We start from the raw sequence: 18,313 nt of genomic DNA on the forward strand, positions 1-18,313 counted from the left end.
TCTATTAGTACGGTACCATGGATCAGTGTAAAGACATTCCTAGTCCTGTTGTCTCTATTAGTATAGTACCATGGATCAGTGTAAAGACATTCCTAGTCCTGTTGTCTCTATTAGTACGGTACCATGGATCAGTGTAAAGACATTCCTAGTCCTGTGGTCTCTATTAGTATAGTACCATGGATCAGTGTAAAGACATTCCAAGCACACTGTCCCACTGTGTCCTACTCTGCCCTTTCAGACAGACTGGCTCTCTGGTTGTGTGACATTTTTAATTATTGGGTTGGAGTGTAACTCTGTTGTTTAGGTTGGAGTGTAACTCTGTTGTTTAGGTTGGAGTGTAACTCTGTTGTTTAGGTTGGAGTGTAACTCTGTTGTTTAGGTTGGAGTGTAACTCTGTTGTTCAGGTTGGAGTGTAACTCTGTTGTTTAGGTTGGAGTGTAACTCTGTTGTTTAGGTTGGAGTGTAACTCTGTTGTTTATGTTGGAGTGTAACTCTGTTGTTTAGGTTGGAGTGTAACTCTGTTGTTTAGGTTGGAGTGTAACTCTGTTGTTTAGGTTGGAGTGTAACTCTGTTGTTTATGTTGGAGTGTAACTCTGTTGTTTGGGTTGGAGTGTAACTCTGTTGTTTATGTTGGAGTGTAACTCTGTTGTTTAGGTTACAGTGGGGCTGTGGGGTTGGAGTGTAACTCTGTTGTTTATGTTGGAGTGTAACTCTGTTGTTTAGGTTGGAGTGTAACTCTGTTGTTTAGGTTGGAGTGTAACTCTGTTGTTTAGGTTACAGTGGGGTTGGAGTGTAACTCTGTTGTTGGTTACTGTGGGGTTGGAGTGTAACTCTGTTGTTTAGGTTGGAGTGTAACTCTGTTGTTTATGTTGGAGTGTAACTCTGTTGTTTATGTTGGAGTGTAACTCTGTTGTTTAGGTTGGAGTGTAACTCTGTTGTTTATGTTGGAGTGTAACTCTGTTGTTTAGGTTGGAGTGTAACTCTGTTGTTTAGGTTGGAGTGTAACTCTGTTGTTTAGGGTTGGAGTGTAACTCTGTTGTTTAGGTTGCAGTGTAGCTCTGTTGGGTTGGAGTGTAACTCTGTTGTTTAGGTTGGAGTGTAACTCTGTTGTTTGGGTTGGAGTGTAACTCTGTTGTTTATGTTGGAGTGTAACTCTGTTGTTTATGTTGGAGTGTAACTCTGTTGCTTAGGTTGGAGTGTAACTCTGTTGTTTATGTTGGAGTGTAACTCTGTTGTTTAGGTTGGAGTGTAACTCTGTTGTTTAGGTTGGAGTGTAACTCTGTTGTTTAGGTTACAGTGGGGCTGTGGGGTTGGAGTGTAACTCTGTTGTTTAGGTTGGAGTGTAACTCTGTTGTTTAGGTTGGAGTGTAACTGTTGTTTAGGTTGGAGTGTAACTCTGTTGTTTAGGTTGGAGTGTAACTCTGTTGTTTAGGTTGGAGTGTAACTCTGTTGTTTAGGTTGGAGTGTAACTCTGTTGTTTAGGTTGGAGTGTAACTCTGTTGTTTAGGTTACAGTGGGGCTGTGGGGTTGGAGTGTAACTCTGTTGTTTAGGTTGGAGTGTAACTCTGTTGTTTAGGTTACAGTGGGGCTGTGTAGGTTGGAGTGTAACTCTGTTGTTTAGGTTGGAGTGTAACTCTGTTGTTTAGGTTGGAGTGTAACTCTGTTGTTTAGGTTACAGTGGGGCTGTGGGGTTGGAGTGTAACTCTGTTGTTTGGGTTGGAGTGTAACTCTGTTGTTTTGGGTGTGAGGTTGGAGTGTAACTCTGTTGTTTAGGTTGGAGTGTAACTCTGTTGTTTAGGTTGGAGTGTAACTCTGTTGTTTAGGTTACAGTGGGGCTGTGGGGTTGGAGTGTAACTCTGTTGTTTGGGTTGGAGTGTAACTCTGTTGTTTGGGTTGGAGTGTAACTCTGTTGTTTAGGTTACAGTGGGGCTGTGGGGTTGGAGTGTAACTCTGTTGTTTGGGTTGGAGTGTAACTCTGTTGTTTGGGTTGGAGTGTACCTCTGTTGTTTAGGTTGGAGTGTAACTCTGTTGTTTAGGTTGGAGTGTAACTCTGTTGTTTAGGTTACAGTGGGGCTGTGGGGTTGGAGTGTAACTCTGTTGTTTAGGTTACAGTGGGGCTGTGGGGTTGGAGTGTAACTCTGTTGTTTAGGTTGGAGTGTAACCCTGTTGTTTAGGTTTGAGTGTAACTCTGTTGTTTAGGTTACAGTGGGGCTGTGGGGTTGGAGTGTGGATCCCAGAGAGGATAGAGGTGAGAAGGCCCCCAGCCAGCGGTCAGTACATCTTCATGTCTTCTGGCCTCCGGAGTGGTGCAGCGGTCTAAGGCACTGCATCACAGTGCAAGAGGCGTCACTATAGACCCGGGTTTGATCCCAAGCTGTGTCACAGCCGGCTGCGATCTGGAGACTCATGAGGCGCCACACAATTGGCCCAGCATCATCTGGGTTGGGGGGGGGGGGTTTGGCCGGCCGGGATGTCCTTGTCCCATTACGCTCTAGCGACTCCTTGTGGCGGACCTGGCGCATGCACGCTGACTTCGGTCGCCAGCTGTATGGTGTTTTCCTCCGACACGTTGGTGAGGCTGGCTTCTGGGTTAAGCGAGCTGTGCGTCAAGAAGCAGTATGGCTTGGTTGGGTTGTGTTTCGGAGGACGCATAGCTCTCGACCTTCGCCTCTCCCGAGTCCGTACGGGAGTTGCAGCAATAGGACAAGACTGTAACTACCAATTTGGGAGAAAATAAAATAAAAAGAGCCTTCTTTGTTTGTGTGACTGGTTTGTGTGTGTCTGTGTGGCCGGTGGTCTCTCTCTGTACAGTCCCCCTTGTCTGAAGGATGTTAACACTCACACTGTGTCAATGAAAAACCAGGAGCAACATGGAAACTAATCCTGTCCTTTTCTTACACGTCATTCACAGCTGGAGAAGGGGAGATAGTGGGAGGGGGGATGGGTTAGATGGGGGAGGTGAGAGGAGATGAGGGGTAGGTGGGAGGGGGAAGTGGTAGAAGGTGAGGGGGAGGTGGGAGGGGGAAGTGGTAGGGGGAGATTGGGGGAGGTGAGAGAGGGAGGTGAAAGGGGGGAGATGAGATGGGGAGAGAGGGCTAGACAGGGTTAGATGGGGCTAAATGGGGAGACAGAGCTAAGAGGGGCCAAATGGGGGAGATGGTTAGATGGGGATAGATGGGGAGACAGGGCTAGATGGGGGAGACAGGGCTAGATGAAGCTAGATGGGGAGACAGAGCTAGACGGAGCTAGATGGGGAGACAGGGTTAGATGGAGCTAGATGGGGGAGACAGGGTTAGATGGAGCTAGATGGGGGAGACAGGGCTAAATGGGGGAGACAGGGTTAGATGGAGCTAGATGGGGAGACAGGGTTAGATGGGGCTAGATGGGGGAGACAGGGCTAAATGGGGGAGACAAGGTTAGATGGGGCTAGATGGGAAGACGGGATAGATGGGGAGACAGGGATAGAAGGTGCTAGATGGGGAGACAGGGCTAGATGGAGCTAGATGGGGGAGACAGGGTTAGATGGAGCTAGATGGGAAGATGGGGATAGATGGGGGAGACAGGGCTAGATGGAGCTAAATGGGAGAGAAAGGGATAGATGGGGGAGACAGGGCTAGATGGGGGAGACAGGGCTAGATGGGGCTAAATGGGAGAGAAAGGGATAGATGAGAGAGACAGGGCTAGATGGGGGAGACAGGGCTAGATGGAGCTAGATGGGGAGACAGGGCTAAATGGGGGAGACAAGGTTAGATGGGGCTAGATGGGGAGACAGGGCTAAATGGGGGAGACAATGTTATATGGGGCTAGATGGGGGAGACAGGGCTAAATGGGGGAGACAAGGTTAGATGGGGCTAGATGGGAAGACGGGATAGATGGGGAGACAGGGATAGAAGGTGCTAGATGGGGGAGACAGGGCTAGATGGAGCTAGATGGGGGAGACAGGGTTAGATGGAGCTAGATGGGGAGATGGGGTTAGATGGGGGAGACAGGGCTAGATGGGGCTAAATGGGGAGAAAGGGCTTGATGGGGGAGACAGGGTTAGATGAGGCTAGATGGTGCTAGATGGGGGAGACAGGGTTAAATAGGGGAGACAGGGCTAGATGGGGCTAAATGGGCTAGATGGAGCTAGATGGGGGAGACAGGGCTAAATGGGGGAGACAAGGTTAGATGGGGCTAGATGGGGGAGGCAGGGCTAAATGGGGGAGACAAGGTTAGATGGGGCTAGATGGGAAGACAGGGAGACAGGGATAGATGGAGCTAAATGGGAGAGAAAGGGATAGATGAGGGAGACAGGGCTAGATGGGGCTAAATGGGAGAGAAAGGGATATATGAGGGAGACAGGGCTAGATGAGGCTAGATAGAGCTAGATGGGGGAGACAGGGTTAGATGGAGCTAGATGGGGGAGACAGGGTTAGATGGAGCTAGATGGGGGAGACAGGGTTAGATAGAGCTAGATGGGGGAGACAGGGTTAGATGGAGCTAGATGGGGAGACAGGGTTAGATGGAGCTAGATGGGGGAGACAGGGTTAGATGGAGCTAGATGGGGGAGACAGGGTTAGATGGAGCTAGATGGGGGAGACAGGGTTAGATAGAGCTAGATGGGGAGACAGGGTTAGATGGAGCTAGATGGGGGAGACAGGGTTAGATAGAGCTAGATGGGGAGACAGGGTTAGATGGAGCTAGATGGGGGAGACAGGGTTAGATAGGGGAGACAGGGTTAGATGAGGCTAGATGGGGGAGACAGGGTTAGATAGGGGAGACAGGGCTAGATGAGGCTAGATGGGGGAGACAGGGTTAGATAGGGGAGACAGGGCTAGATGGTGCTAGATGGGGGAGACAGGGTTAGATGGGGAGACAGGGCTAGATGGGGCTAGATGGGGGAGATAGGGTTAGATGAGGCTAGATGGGGCTAGATGAGGGAGACAGGGCTAGATGAGGCTAGATGGGGGAGACAGGGTTAGATGGGGAGACAGGGCTAGATGGGGCTAGATGGGGGAGACAGGTCTAGATGGGGCTAGATGGGGGAGATAGGGTTAGATGAGGCTAGATGGAGCTAGATGGGGGAGACAGGGCTAGATGAGGCTGGATGGGGGAGATAGGGTTAGATGAGGCTAGATGAGGCTAGATGAGGGAGACAGGGCTAGATGAGGCTAGATGGGGCTAGATGAGGGAGACAGGGCTAGATGAGGCTAGATGGGGCTAGATGAGGGAGACAGGGCTAGATGAGGCTAGATAGAGCTAGATGGGGGAGACAGGGTTAGATAGGGGAGTCAGGGCTTGATGAGGCTAGATGGGGCTAGATGAGGGAGACAGGGCTAGATAGAGCTAGATGGGGGAGACAGGGTTAGATAGGGGAGACAGGGTTAGATGGGGCTAGAATAGGGAGACAGGGCTAGATGAGGCTAGATGGAGCTAGATGGGGGAGACAGGGTTAGATGGGGAGACAGGGCTAGATGGGGCTAAATGGGGGAGACAGGGCTAGATGAGGCTAGATGGGGCTAGATAGGGAGAAAGGACTAGATGGGGAGACAGGGCTAGATGGGGCTAAATGGGGAGACGGGTAGATGGGGCTAGACGGGGGAGACAGGGTTAGATGGGGAGACAGGGCTAGATGGGGCTAGACGGGGGAGACAGGGTTAGATGGGGAGACAGGGCTAGAAGGGGCTAGACGGGGAGACAGGGTTAGATGGGGAGACAGGGCTAGATGGGGCTAGATGGGGAGAAAGGGCTAGATGGGGCTAGACGGGGGAGACAGGGGTAGATGTTGCTAGATGGGGCTAGATAGGGAGACAGGGCTAGATGGAGAGACAGGGCTAGATGGTGCTAGACGGGGGAGACAGGGTTAGATGGGGAGACAGGGCTAGATGGGGCAAGACGGGGGAAACAGGGTTAGATGGGGAGACAGGGCTAGATGGGGAGACAGGGCTAGATGGGGCAAGACGGGGAGACAGGGTTAGATGGGGAGACAGGGCTAGATGGGGCTAGACGGGGGAGACAGGGGTAGATGTTGCTAGATGGGGCTAGATAGGGAGACAGGGCTAGATGAGGAGAAAGGGCTAGATGGGGCTAGACGGGGGAGACAGGGGTAGATGTTGCTAGATGGGGCTAGATAGGGAGACAGGGCTAGATGGAGAGACAGGGCTAGATGGGGAGACAGGGCTAGATGGGGAGACAGGGCTAGATGTTGCTAGATGGGGCTATATAGGGAGACAGGGTTAGATGGGGAGACAGGGCTAGATGGGGGAGACAGGGCTAGATGGGGGAGACAGGGCTAGATGGGGAGACAGGGTTAGATGTTGCTAGATGGGGCTATATAGGGAGACAGGGTTAGATGGGGAGACAGGGCTAGATGGGGAGACAGGGTTAGATGGGGAGACAGGGCTAGATGTTGCTAGATGGGGCTATATAGGGAGACAGGGCTAAATGGGGGAGACAGGGTTAGATGGGGAGACAGGGCTAGATGTTGCTAGATGGGGCTATATAGGGAGACAGGGCTAGATGGGGGAGACAGGGTTAGATGTTGCTAGATGGGGCTAGATAGGGAGACAGGGCTAGATGGGGGAGACAGGGTTAGATGGGGAGACAGGGCTAGATGGGGGAGACAGGGCTAGATGGGGAGACAGGGCTAGATGGGGAGACAGGGCTAGATGTTGCTAGATGGGGCTATATAGGGAGACAGGGCTAGATGGGGAGACAGGGCTAGATGGGGAGACAGGGCTAGATGGGGAGACAGGGCTAGATGGGGAGACAGGGTTAGATGGGGAGACAGGGTTAGATGGGGGAGACAGGGCTAGATGGGGAGACAGGGTTAGATGGGGAGACAGGGCTAGATGTTGCTAGATGGGGCTATATAGGGAGACAGGGCTAGATGGGGAGACAGGGCTAGATGGGGAGACAGGGTTAGATGGGGAGACAGGGCTAGATGTTGCTAGATGGGGCTATATAGGGAGACAGGGCTAGATGGGGAGACAGGGCTAGATGGGGAGACAGGGCTAGAAGGGGAGACAGGGTTAGATGGGGAGACAGGGCTAGATGGGGAGACAGGGCTAGAAGGGGAGACAGGGTTAGATGGGGAGACAGGGCTAGATGTTGCTAGATGGGGCTATATAGGGAGACAGGGCTAGATGGGGAGACAGGGCTAGATGGTGCTAGATGGGGCTATATAGGGAGACAGGGCTAGATGGGGGAGACAGGGTTAGATGGGGAGACAGGGCTAGATGGGGCTATATAGGGAGACAGGGCTAGATGGGGGAGACAGGGTTAGATGGGGAGACAGGGCTAGATGGTGCTAGATGGGGCTATATAGGGAGACAGGGCTAGATGGGGGAGACAGGGTTAGATGGGGAGACAGGGCTAGATGGTGCTAGATGGGACAGTGTTAACTTGAGTAGAAGGCCAGGGGGTAAAGGGTCCCTTTCACACTACTCTCTGGTATGTTACTATAACACTCTTCCTTCCTGGTGGGCATGGAAAAAAGGAGGCTTCTGGGATTCATATGTATCTCAGGGGTGATGTTTTTCCACTGTGTTCTCTGTAGAGTACATGGTGCCTGCCAACTGGTACCTCATGTAGAGAGTAGAGACATATGCAATGGCTTTGTGTTGGGATTTCATCTTGTAAACTAGCCTGAAATGTACTGTTAAATGGATCAAGGGAGTTTTGATTGTTGGCAGCAAAGACACGAGAGTCTCCCCCAGAAAAGATCAGTTGTGTGGTTCGTCTGAGTTAATTACATTTCTACAATACAGTGGGGGAGGGCAACATGTTCAGCATATGGGAAGTCTGGTCGCAATTAATCAGGTGTCAAGTCATGACAAAGGAAATGTGTGTTTGCAATCACACGCTACATGGTTCCCTAAACAGCCTGACCACTTAATGAAGACGTTTGTCATTTTCTGTGAGTATTACAGCTCCAGAAACTGCAGCACATGGACACACACACACACACACACACACACACACACACACACACACACACACACACACACACACACACACACACACACACACACACACACACACACAAACCATAACCATATGGCTAATACAGCACTGTGATTTCACACACACCATGGAATGTGTGATATAGAATAGGCCTAACAATAAAATGAGGATGGTCATATGCTGAAAATAGGCTTTGAGGCAGATTAGTTGACATACTCTGTTCTGTGGTGATCGGGAATGAATGGAGGACAATTCTGTGGTGAATGGGAATGAATGGAGGACGGCTCTGTGGTGAATGAATGGAAGACGGCTCTGTGGTGAATGGGAATGAATGGAGGACGGCTCTGTGGTGAATGGGAATGAATGGAGGACGGCTCTGTGGTGAATGAATGGAAGACGGCTCTGTGGTGAATGGGAATGAATGGAGGACGGCTCTGTGGTGAATGGGAATGAATGGAGGACGGCTCTGTGGTGAATGGGAATGAATGGAGGACGGCTCTGTGGTGAATGGGAATGAATGGAGGACGGTTCTGTGGTAAATGGGAATGAATGGAGGACGACTCTGTGGTGAATGGGAATGAATGGAGGACGGCTCTGTGGTGAATGGGAATGAATGGAGGACGGCTCTGTGGTAAATGGGAATGAATGGAGGACGACTCTGTGGTGAATGGGAATGAATGGAGGACGGCTCTGTGGTGAATGGGAATGAATGGAGGACGGCTCTGTAGTGAATGGGAATGAATGGAGGACTGCTCTGTGGTGAATGGGAATGAATGGAGGACGGCTCTGTGGTGAATGGGAATGAATGGAGGACGACTCTGTGGTGAATGGGAATGAATGGAGGACGGCTCTATCTCATTATCTCCTGTATTAACAGATGATTGGTCTATAGCTCCTGTATTAACAGATGATTGGTCTGTAGCTCCTGTACTAACAGATGATTGGTCTATATCTCCTGTACTAACAGATGATTGGTCTATATCTCCTGTACTAACAGATGATTGGTCTATATCTCCTGTACTAACAGATGATTGGTCTATATCTCCTGTACTAACAGATGATTGGTCTATATCTCCCGTACTAACAGATGATTGGTCTATATCTCCTGTACTAACAGATGATTGGTCTATAGCTCCTGTACTAACAGATGATTGGTCTGTAGCTCCTGTACTAACAGATGATTGGTCTGTAGCTCCTGTACTAACAGATGATTGGTCTATAGCTCTTCTACTAACAGATGATTGGTCTATAGCTCCTGTACTAACAGATGATTGGTCTATATCTCCTGTACTAACAGATGATTGGTCTATATCTCCTGTACTAACAGATGGTTGGTCTATAGCTCCTGTATTAACAGATGATTGGTCTTTATCTCCTGTACTAACAGATGATTGGTCTATAGCTCCTGTACTAACAGATGATTGGTCGATAGCTCCTGTACTAACAGATGATTGGTCTATATCTCCTGTACTAACAGATGATTGGTCTATAGCTCCTGTACTAACAGATGATTGGTCTATATCTCCTGTACTAACAGATGGTTGGTCTATATCTCCTGTACTAACAGATGATTGGTCTATAGCTCCTGTACTGAAGACAGCTCTACATCACTTTGTCAACAATGTGAGGCGTGTGTGTATGTGTGTTTGTGTGTGAGACTGGATGCAGAGAGAGGGGGAAATGACAGTTAACGTTTTCCCATGTACATGACCTCTAGTCTATAGTCTATATAATGACAGATAATGTTTTCCCATGTACATGACCTCTAGTCTATAGAGTCTATATAATGACAGATAACGTTTTCCCATGTACATGACCTCTAGTCTATAGAGTCTATATAATGACAGATAACGTTTTCCCATGTACATGACCTCTAGTCTATAGAGTCTATATAATGACAGATAACGTTTTCCCATGTACATGACCTCTAGTCTATAGAGTCTATATAATGACAGATAACTTTTTCCCATGTACATGACCTCTAGTCTATAGAGTCTGTATAATGACAGATGCTTTTGTTTTCCCAGTGAAAGGACCATTATGTAAATGCTCAATTGAAATAACCCCCTATAGCTCTTACAATGATTTTTAATTGAATGCCAAATTAAATCGCTATCAATCACCTGGCAGGAATATAAAACGAACCCGTCATGCTTTCTGTAGAGTGTGATATACTCAGACAGTGTAGTAGGCCTATATGGACTAACACAAAGACTGGATAGTAGCCTATGTGTCTCAATTCTCAGTCATAGTGGAGCACCAGGAAGTGTGTTAACCCACATTGTGGGGGGACAAAGGGGTTGTTTTTAATCTGCCAGCGTGTGCGATGCAGGCGTATTGAGGGGTGTGTGTGTGTGCGCAGTGCACGCACAGGGAGGGGTGGGGGAGAGAGGGAGGGAGGGAGGGGGGAGGAGGCGGTAGACAGACTGGGTGTGATGAAACACTGTTTTCACCGGCACCTCAAAGACTTTCCTGAACGGATTAGGCTACACACACACACACACACACACACACACACACGGCAGGGTGAATACTGCCTTACATCATAATGAGACTGAGCCTACATACAGTGTCATTGATACACTGTCATTTGAACGTTACAATTGACTTGTTCTTATCAGACAAGACAATAATGCATTCTTAGCATCTGTATTCGAAATGTATGCTGTTCATTGTTGTCCTGTGAGGATATGAAATGTTGATAGTGTTTTATACTGTACTGTAGACCTTTAATGTAGTACAGCTGATTTACTGACTGGTAGGTATAGTATCTCCTATATTCCCACAACTTTAATGTAGTACAGCTGATTTACTGACTGGTAGGTATAGTATCTCCTATATTCCCACAACTTTAATGTAGTACAGCTGATTTACTGACTGGTAGGTATAGTATCTCCTATATTCCCACAACTTTAATGTAGTACAGCTGATTTACTGACTGGTAGGTATAGTATCTCCTATATTCTCACAACTTTAATGTAGTACAGCTGATTTACTGACTGGTAGGTATAGTATCTCCTATATTCTCACAACTTTAATGTAGTACAGCTGATTTACTGACTGGTAGGTATAGTATCTCCTATCATATAAACCAATCACCTCTAGACATGATTCTTTCTTTTCTCTGTTCTTCCTTCCCTCCATCTCTCCCTCAAACAGCCTTGAGAAAAAAACATATTGCAGTCTAAGGCACTGCATCTCAGCGCTTGAGGCGTCACTACAGACACCCTGGTTCGAATCCAGGCTGTGTCACAATCGGACGTGATTGGGAGTCCCATAGGGCGGCGCACAATTGGCCCAGCATTGTCCGGGTTTGGCCGGTATAGGCCATCATTGTAAATAAGAATTTGTTCTTACTTTCCTTGTTAAATATATATACAGTTGAAGTCGGAAGTTTACATACACCTTAGCCAAATATACTGCTCAAAAAAATAAAGGGAACACTTAAACAACACATCCTAGATCTGAATGAAAGAAATAATCTTATTAAATACTTTTTTCTTTACATAGTTGAATGTGCTGACAACAAAATCACACAAAAATAATCAATGGAAATCCAATTTATCAACCCATGGAGGTCAAGATTTGGAGTCACACTCAAAATTAAAGTGGAAAACCACACTACAGGCTGATCCAACTTTGATGTAATGTCCTTAAAACAAGTTAAAATGAGGCTCAGTAGTGTGTGTGGCCTCCACGTGCCTGTATGACCTCCCTACAACGCCTGGGCATGCTCCTGATGAGGTGGCGGATGGTCTCCTGAGGGATCTCCTCCCAGACCTGGACTAAAGCATCCGCCAAGTCCTGGACAGTCTGTGGTGCAATGTGGCGTTGGTGGATGGAGCGAGACATGATGTCCCAGATGTGCTCAATTGGATTCAGGTCTGGGGAACGGGCAGGCCAGTCCATAGCATCAATGCCTTCCTCTTGCAGGAACTGCTGACACACTCCAGCCACATGAGGTCTAGCATTGTCTTGCATTAGGAGGAACCCAGGGCCAACCGCACCAGCATATGGTCTCACAAGGGGTCTGAGGATCTTATCTCGGTACCTAATGGCAGTCAGGCTACCTCTGGCGAGCACATGGAGGGCTGTGCGGCCCCCCAAAGAAATGCCACCCCACACCATGACTGACCCACCGCCAAACCGGTCATGCTGGAGGATGTTGCAGGCAGCAGAACGTTCTCCACGGCGTCTCCAGACTCCGTCACGTCTGTCACGTGCTCAGTGTGAACCTGCTTTCATCTGTGAAGAGCACAGGGCGCCAGTGGCGAATTTGCCAATCTTGGTGTTCTCTGGCAAATGCCAAACATCCTGCACGGTGTTGGGCTGTAAGCACAACCCCCACCTGTGGACATCGGGCCCTCATACCACCCTCATGGAGTCTGTTTCTGACTGTTTGAGCAGACACATGCACATTTGTGGCCTGCTGGAGGTCATTTTGCAGGGCTCTGGCAGTGCTTCTCCTGCTCCTCCTTGCACAAAGGTGGAGGTAGTGGTCCTGCTGCTGGGTTGTTGCCCTCCTACGGCCTCCTCCACGTCTCCTGATGTACTGGCCTGGCTCCTGGTAGCGCCTCCATGCTCTGGACACTACGCTGACAGACACAGCAAACCTTCTTGCCACAGCTCGCATTGATGTGCCATCCTGGATGAGCTGCACTACCTGAGCCACTTGTGTGGGTTGTTGACTCCGTCTCATGCTACCACTAGAGTGAAAGCATCGCCAGCATTCAAAAGTGACCAAAACATCAGCCAGGAAGCATAGGAACTGAGAAGTGGTCTGTGGTCCCCACCTGCAGAACCACTCCTTTATTGGGGGTGTCTTGCTAATTGCCTATAATTTCCACCTGTTGTCTATTCCATTTGCACAACAGCATGTGAAATGTATTGTCAATCAGTGTTGCTTCCTAAGTGGACAGTTTGATTTCACTGAAGTGTGATTGACTTGGAGTTACATTGTGTTGGTTATTCCTGACATTTAATCCCAGTAAAAATTCCCTGTCTTAGGTCAGTTAGGATCACCACTTTATTTTAAGAATGTGAAATGTCAAAATAATAGTAGAGAGAATGATTTATTTCAGCTTTTTTTTCTTTCATCACATTCCCAGTGGGTCAGAAGTTTACATACACTCATTTAGTATTTGGTAGCATTGCCCTTAAATTGTTTAACTTGGGTCAAACGTTTAAGGTAGACTTCCACAAGCTTCCCACAATAAGTTGGGTGAATTTTGGCCCATTCCTCTTGACAGAGCTGGTGTAACTCAGTCAGGTTTGTAGGCCTCCTTGCTCGCACACGCTTTTTCAGTTCTGCCCACAAATTTTCTTTAGGATTGAGGTCAGGGCTTTGTGATGGCCACTCCAATACCTTGACTTTGTTGTCCTTAAACCATTTTGCCACAACTTTGGAAGTATGCTTGGGGTCATTGTCCATTTGAAAGACCCATTTGTGACCAAGCTTTAACTTCTTGACTGATGTCTTGAGATGTTGCTTCAATATATCCACATCATTTTCCTCCCTCATAATGCCATCTATTTTGTGAAGTGCACCAGTCCCTCCTGCAGCAAAGCACCCCCACAACATGATGCTGCCACCCCCGTGCTTCACGGTTGGGATGGAGTTCTTCGGCTTGCAAGCCTCCCCCTTTTTCCTCCAAACATAACGATGGTCATTATGGTCAAACAGTTCTATTTTTGTTTCATCAGACCAGAGGACATTTCTCCAAAAAGTACAATCTTTGTCCCCATGTGCAGTTGCAAACCGCAGTCTGTCTTTTTATGGTGGTTTTTGAGCAGTGGCTTCTTCCTTGCAGAGCGGCCTTTCAGGTTATGTTGATATACGACTCATTTTACTGTGGATATAGATATTTTTGTACCTGTTTCCTACAGCATCTTCACAAGGTCCTTTACTGTTGTTCTGGGATTGATTTGCACTTTTTGCACCAAAGTACGTTCATCTCTAGGAGACAGAACGCGTCTCCTTCCTGAGCAGTATGACAGCTGTGTGGTCCCATGGTGTTTATACTTGCGTACTATTGTTTGTACAGATGAACGTGGTACCTTCAGGCGTTTGGAAATTTCTTCCAAGGATACAGTTGAAGTCGGAAGTTTACATACACTTAGGTTGGAGTCAGTAAAACTCATTTTTCAACCACTCCACAGATCTCTTGTTAACAAACTATAGTTTTGGCAAGTCTGTTAGGACATCTACTTTGTCCATGACACAAGTCATTTTTCCAATAATTGTTTACAGACAGATTATTTCACTTATAATTCATTGTATCACAATTCTAGTCTCTATACTATTATCCTGACATTTCACATTCTTAAAATAAAGTGGTGATCCTAACTGACCTAAGACAGGGAATTTTTACTGGGATTAAATGTCAGGAATTGTGAAAAACTGAGTTTAAATGTATTTGCTAAGGTGTATGTAAACTTCCGACTTCAACTGTATATTTTTAAATGAAATTAGTCCACGCACGCAGGAATACACACACCTCACCTCTAGCCAGAGAGGAATGAACAGTTTTATGTTAATGGCCCTATGTGACATTATGCTGATATATAATTATGTATTGTGTGTGTGTTTGCGTGCGTGCGTGTGTACGTGTCCTCAGCCCTCAGTACAGTCCTAGAGCAGAGGAGATGTGGAACCTGTGTGGAGGCTGTCTGTGTGTGTGTGTGTGTGGATTTCCCATAAAGCATTCATATGTACGGTACCTTTCTCCTCTCCTCTCTTCCCGCTCTGTGATGATGAAGCGGTTTTAGATTTAACACTAAATAATACATGCTCTTTCACCGATTCCCGCTCACAACGCTTTTATGTTTTATATGCCGGCTTCTCTCTCTCTCCTGGTCTCACTTCCTCATCTCTCCTCCTCCACCCTCTCTCTCTGCCTCTCTCTCTCTCTGCCTGTCTCTCTCTCTGCCTCTCTCTCTGCCTGTCTCTCTCTCTGCCTGTCGCTCTCTCTCTGCCTCTCTCTCTCTCTCTCTCCATCTCTCCCACCCCTCCCCCTCTCTCTGTCTATCTATCTCTCACTCTTTCTCTGCCTCTCTCGCTCTTTCTCTGCCTCTCTCTCGCTCCATCTCTTCCCCCCCCTCTCTCTGTCTCTCGCTCTCTCTCTTTCTCTGTCTGTCTCTCTCTGTCTCCATAGTAACTGTGTAGGGCTTGGGGTCAGGCTTGTGTAGTTGGAGTGTGTTAGCTTTTCTCTGCTTCTGCCTGCCTGAGAGCAGCTGCTGCTGATTGCTTCATGGGGAGGCATGCGTCCCAAATGGCACCCTATTCCCTATGCAGTGCACTACTTTTGACCAGGGCCCATAGGGGTCTGGACCAAAGTAGTGCGCTATGTATGGAATAGGGTGCTATTCAGGACGCATCTCAGGAGAAGGGTAGATGGCTTGTCTGATGTGATTTAATCAAACAGAGAGTTAGAAGGGCCAGATTTATAGGTTACTTAGAATAGTTACTGAATGAGCTAACTACAGTTATAATGTCCTTGTTTTATGTTTAGAAAAATATCTGGTTATAAATGCTTGTTATCTGTCATGCTCTTTCTCACAAATGGGAAAATAATGGCTTGTTTCACTGGTAGTTATGATAAGGTATTCAAAGTCATGAATGTGTGTGTGTGTGTGTGTGTGTGTGTGTGTGTGTGTGTGTGTGTGTGTGTGTGTGTGTGTGTGTGTGTGTGTGTGTGTGTGTGTGTGTGTGTGTGTGTGTGTGTGTGTGTGTGTGTGTGTATTTTTCTAGATATTTTACCATAATAAGACACACACACACTGTCCTGTGTGTTGTCTTCTCTTCATGCCTTTGGAGTATCTCTTTGTTTTTCTGTTTTGATGAAATATCTAATAATAAGTTCCTTTTAAGTTATATTTTTGTCCTTTTTCACTCAGGTGAAAGAAATTATTGCACGTACAGATGTAGGATCTTTATTTGATGACTCTTTAGTTGCTGAGAATTTTCCTGCACAACAGGAAATACAAATGTGTAGTGTATTTGAGTTTTAAAAGGCTTCTAAAGTTTTAATTTCCTCTTTTAAATATCAAACTTGATTTGCTCTAATGAAAAAAATGTATCAACCTCTACAATTAATTAGAATCCACATAATAATTCACATTTTCTGTTGCAGCAGGATTATTTTCCTGCTGTAGCAAACTGGCTCAAATTAAGATCCCACATCTGTAAAAAGTAGATTTCTAGGGCATGCAGAACAAATGCCATGTGAACTAGATACCCCTGTACATTTTACAACCCTTTCTACCTCACACTACGGCATTTTTTACATTCCTCTGTGCCATTTCCCTTCTCCTAGTTCTTCCTTTATGTCAGGACAGATACATTATGGTGGGATGGCCAAGCTTGCGTCTAATGTTCATTCATTTGTGTTCCAGGTCTGAAGTCCTTCTCAGCAGTCAGAGTCTGTGGATATCTCCAACTGGAGGACAAACCCCTTTGATTGGATCCCCATAGGTAAGAGCAACCTTTAAGTATCTGTCATCGCTGAAATTGATTATATTTGTGGGAGAATAAATATGTTCCAACATTTATTTGTTTAATATATTTATTTACACATTCAAATGTTGCTCTCAGCACTGTCAAACGGCAGTACAGTATGTACTGGACTTACCTAACTACTGGCAACTACACTGAGTATACCAAACATTAAGAACACCTTCCTAACATTGAGTTGCACCCCCCCATCCCCCCCTTTTGCCCTCAGAACAGCCTCAATTCGTCAGGACATGAACTATACAAGGTGTCGAAAGTGTTCCACAGGGATGCTGGCCCATGTTGACTCCAATGCTTCCTACAGTTGTCAAGTTGGCTGGATGTCCTTTGGGTGTTGGACCATTCTTGATACACACAGGAAACTGTTTAGCATGAAAAACCTAGCAGCATTGCAGTTCTTGAAACAAACTAGTGTGCCTGGTACCTACTACCAGACCCTGTTCAAAGGCACTTCAATATTTTGTCTTGCCCATTCACCCTCTGAATGGCACACATACACAATCCATGTCTCAGTTGACTCAAATATTACAAATCCTTCTTTAACCTGTCTCCTCCCCTTCATCTACACTGATTGAAGTGGATCAAGTGACATCAATAAGGGATCATAGCTTTCACCTGGAGTCACCTGGTCAGTCTATGTCATTTAAATAGCATCGTAATCTTAATGTTTTGTCCACTCAGTGTATGGACGGACAAACAGTGTCTGGATTCATTGCAGTGCCAGTTGCCACACTCAGAAAGGAAGAGTGCTATGTAAAACAGTTTGTCCTGTAGGAGAACCCTCTGAAAAAGACTCAAGATAGAACCCTTACAGTGGAACCAGAGGTTCTACGTGGAACCAAAAAGGGTTCTATCTGGAGGGTTCTCCTACAAGGACAAATGGTTCTATATGGAACTTTTTCAGAGGGTTCTCCTATAAGGACAAATGGTTCTATATGGATTTTTTTCAGAGGGTTCTCCTACAGGACAAATGGTTCTATATGGAATTTTTTCAGAGGGTTCTCCTACAGGACAAATGGTTCTATATGGAACTTTTTCAGAGGGTTATCCTACAGGGACAAATGGTTCTATATGGAACTTTTTCAGCGGGTTCTCCTACAGGGACAAATGGTTCTATATGGAACTTTTTCAGAGGGTTCTCCTACAGGGACAAATGGTTCTATATGGAATTTTTTCAGAGGGTTCTCCTACAGGACAAATGGTTCTATATGGAACTTTTTCAGAGGGTTATCCTACAGGGACAAATGGTTCTATATGGAACTTTTTCAGAGGGTTCTCCTACAGGACAAATGGTTCTATATGGAACTTTTTCAGAGGGTTCTCCTACAGGGACAAATGGTTCTATATGGAATTTTTTCAGAGGGTTCTCCTACAGGACAAATGGTTCTATATGGAACTTTTTCAGAGGGTTATCCTACAGGGACAAATGGTTCTATATGGAACTTTTTCAGAGGGTTCTCCTACAGGACAAATGGTTCTATATGGAACTTTTTCAGAGGGTTCTCCTACAGGGACAAATGGTTCTATATGGAACTTTTTCAGCGGGTTCTCCTACAGGACAAATGGTTCTATATGGAACTTTTTCAGCGGGTTCTCCTACAGGGACAAATGGTTCTATATGGAACTTTTTCAGAGGGTTCTCCTACAGGGACAAATGGTTCTATATGGACCTTTTTCAGAGGGTTCTCCTACAGGACAAATGGTTCTATATGGACCTTTTTCAGCGGGTTCTCCTACAGGACAAATGGTTCTATATGGACCTTTATTTCTGAGAGTGCACTTGTCTTGCCTCAGTCTCTTAGTAGAGGTTGTTGGGTTTATTGTTGGTTGGTTGCTGGCCGGTTGTTTGGTGGTTAC

At 46.7% G+C, this 18,313-nt stretch overlaps 1 protein-coding gene across 18 annotated transcripts in view; it reads left to right on the top strand.

Moving 5' to 3' along the window:
• nrcama (neuronal cell adhesion molecule a) overlaps positions 1–18,313 on the top strand; it is a 151,556-nt gene that overhangs the window by 48,993 nt on the left and 84,250 nt on the right. For all 18 annotated transcript variants that reach the window (XM_045700299.1, XM_045700303.1, XM_045700307.1 and 15 more), the window contains one exon: positions 16,339–16,417. The gene's annotated coding sequence lies outside the window, so the exon portion shown is untranslated. The remainder of the gene's footprint in view (positions 1–16,338; positions 16,418–18,313) is intronic.

The sequence above is a fragment of the Salmo salar genome, chromosome ssa17 (assembly GCF_905237065.1).
Source record: "Salmo salar chromosome ssa17, Ssal_v3.1, whole genome shotgun sequence".
Classification (NCBI taxonomy): Eukaryota; Metazoa; Chordata; class Actinopteri; order Salmoniformes; family Salmonidae; genus Salmo; species Salmo salar.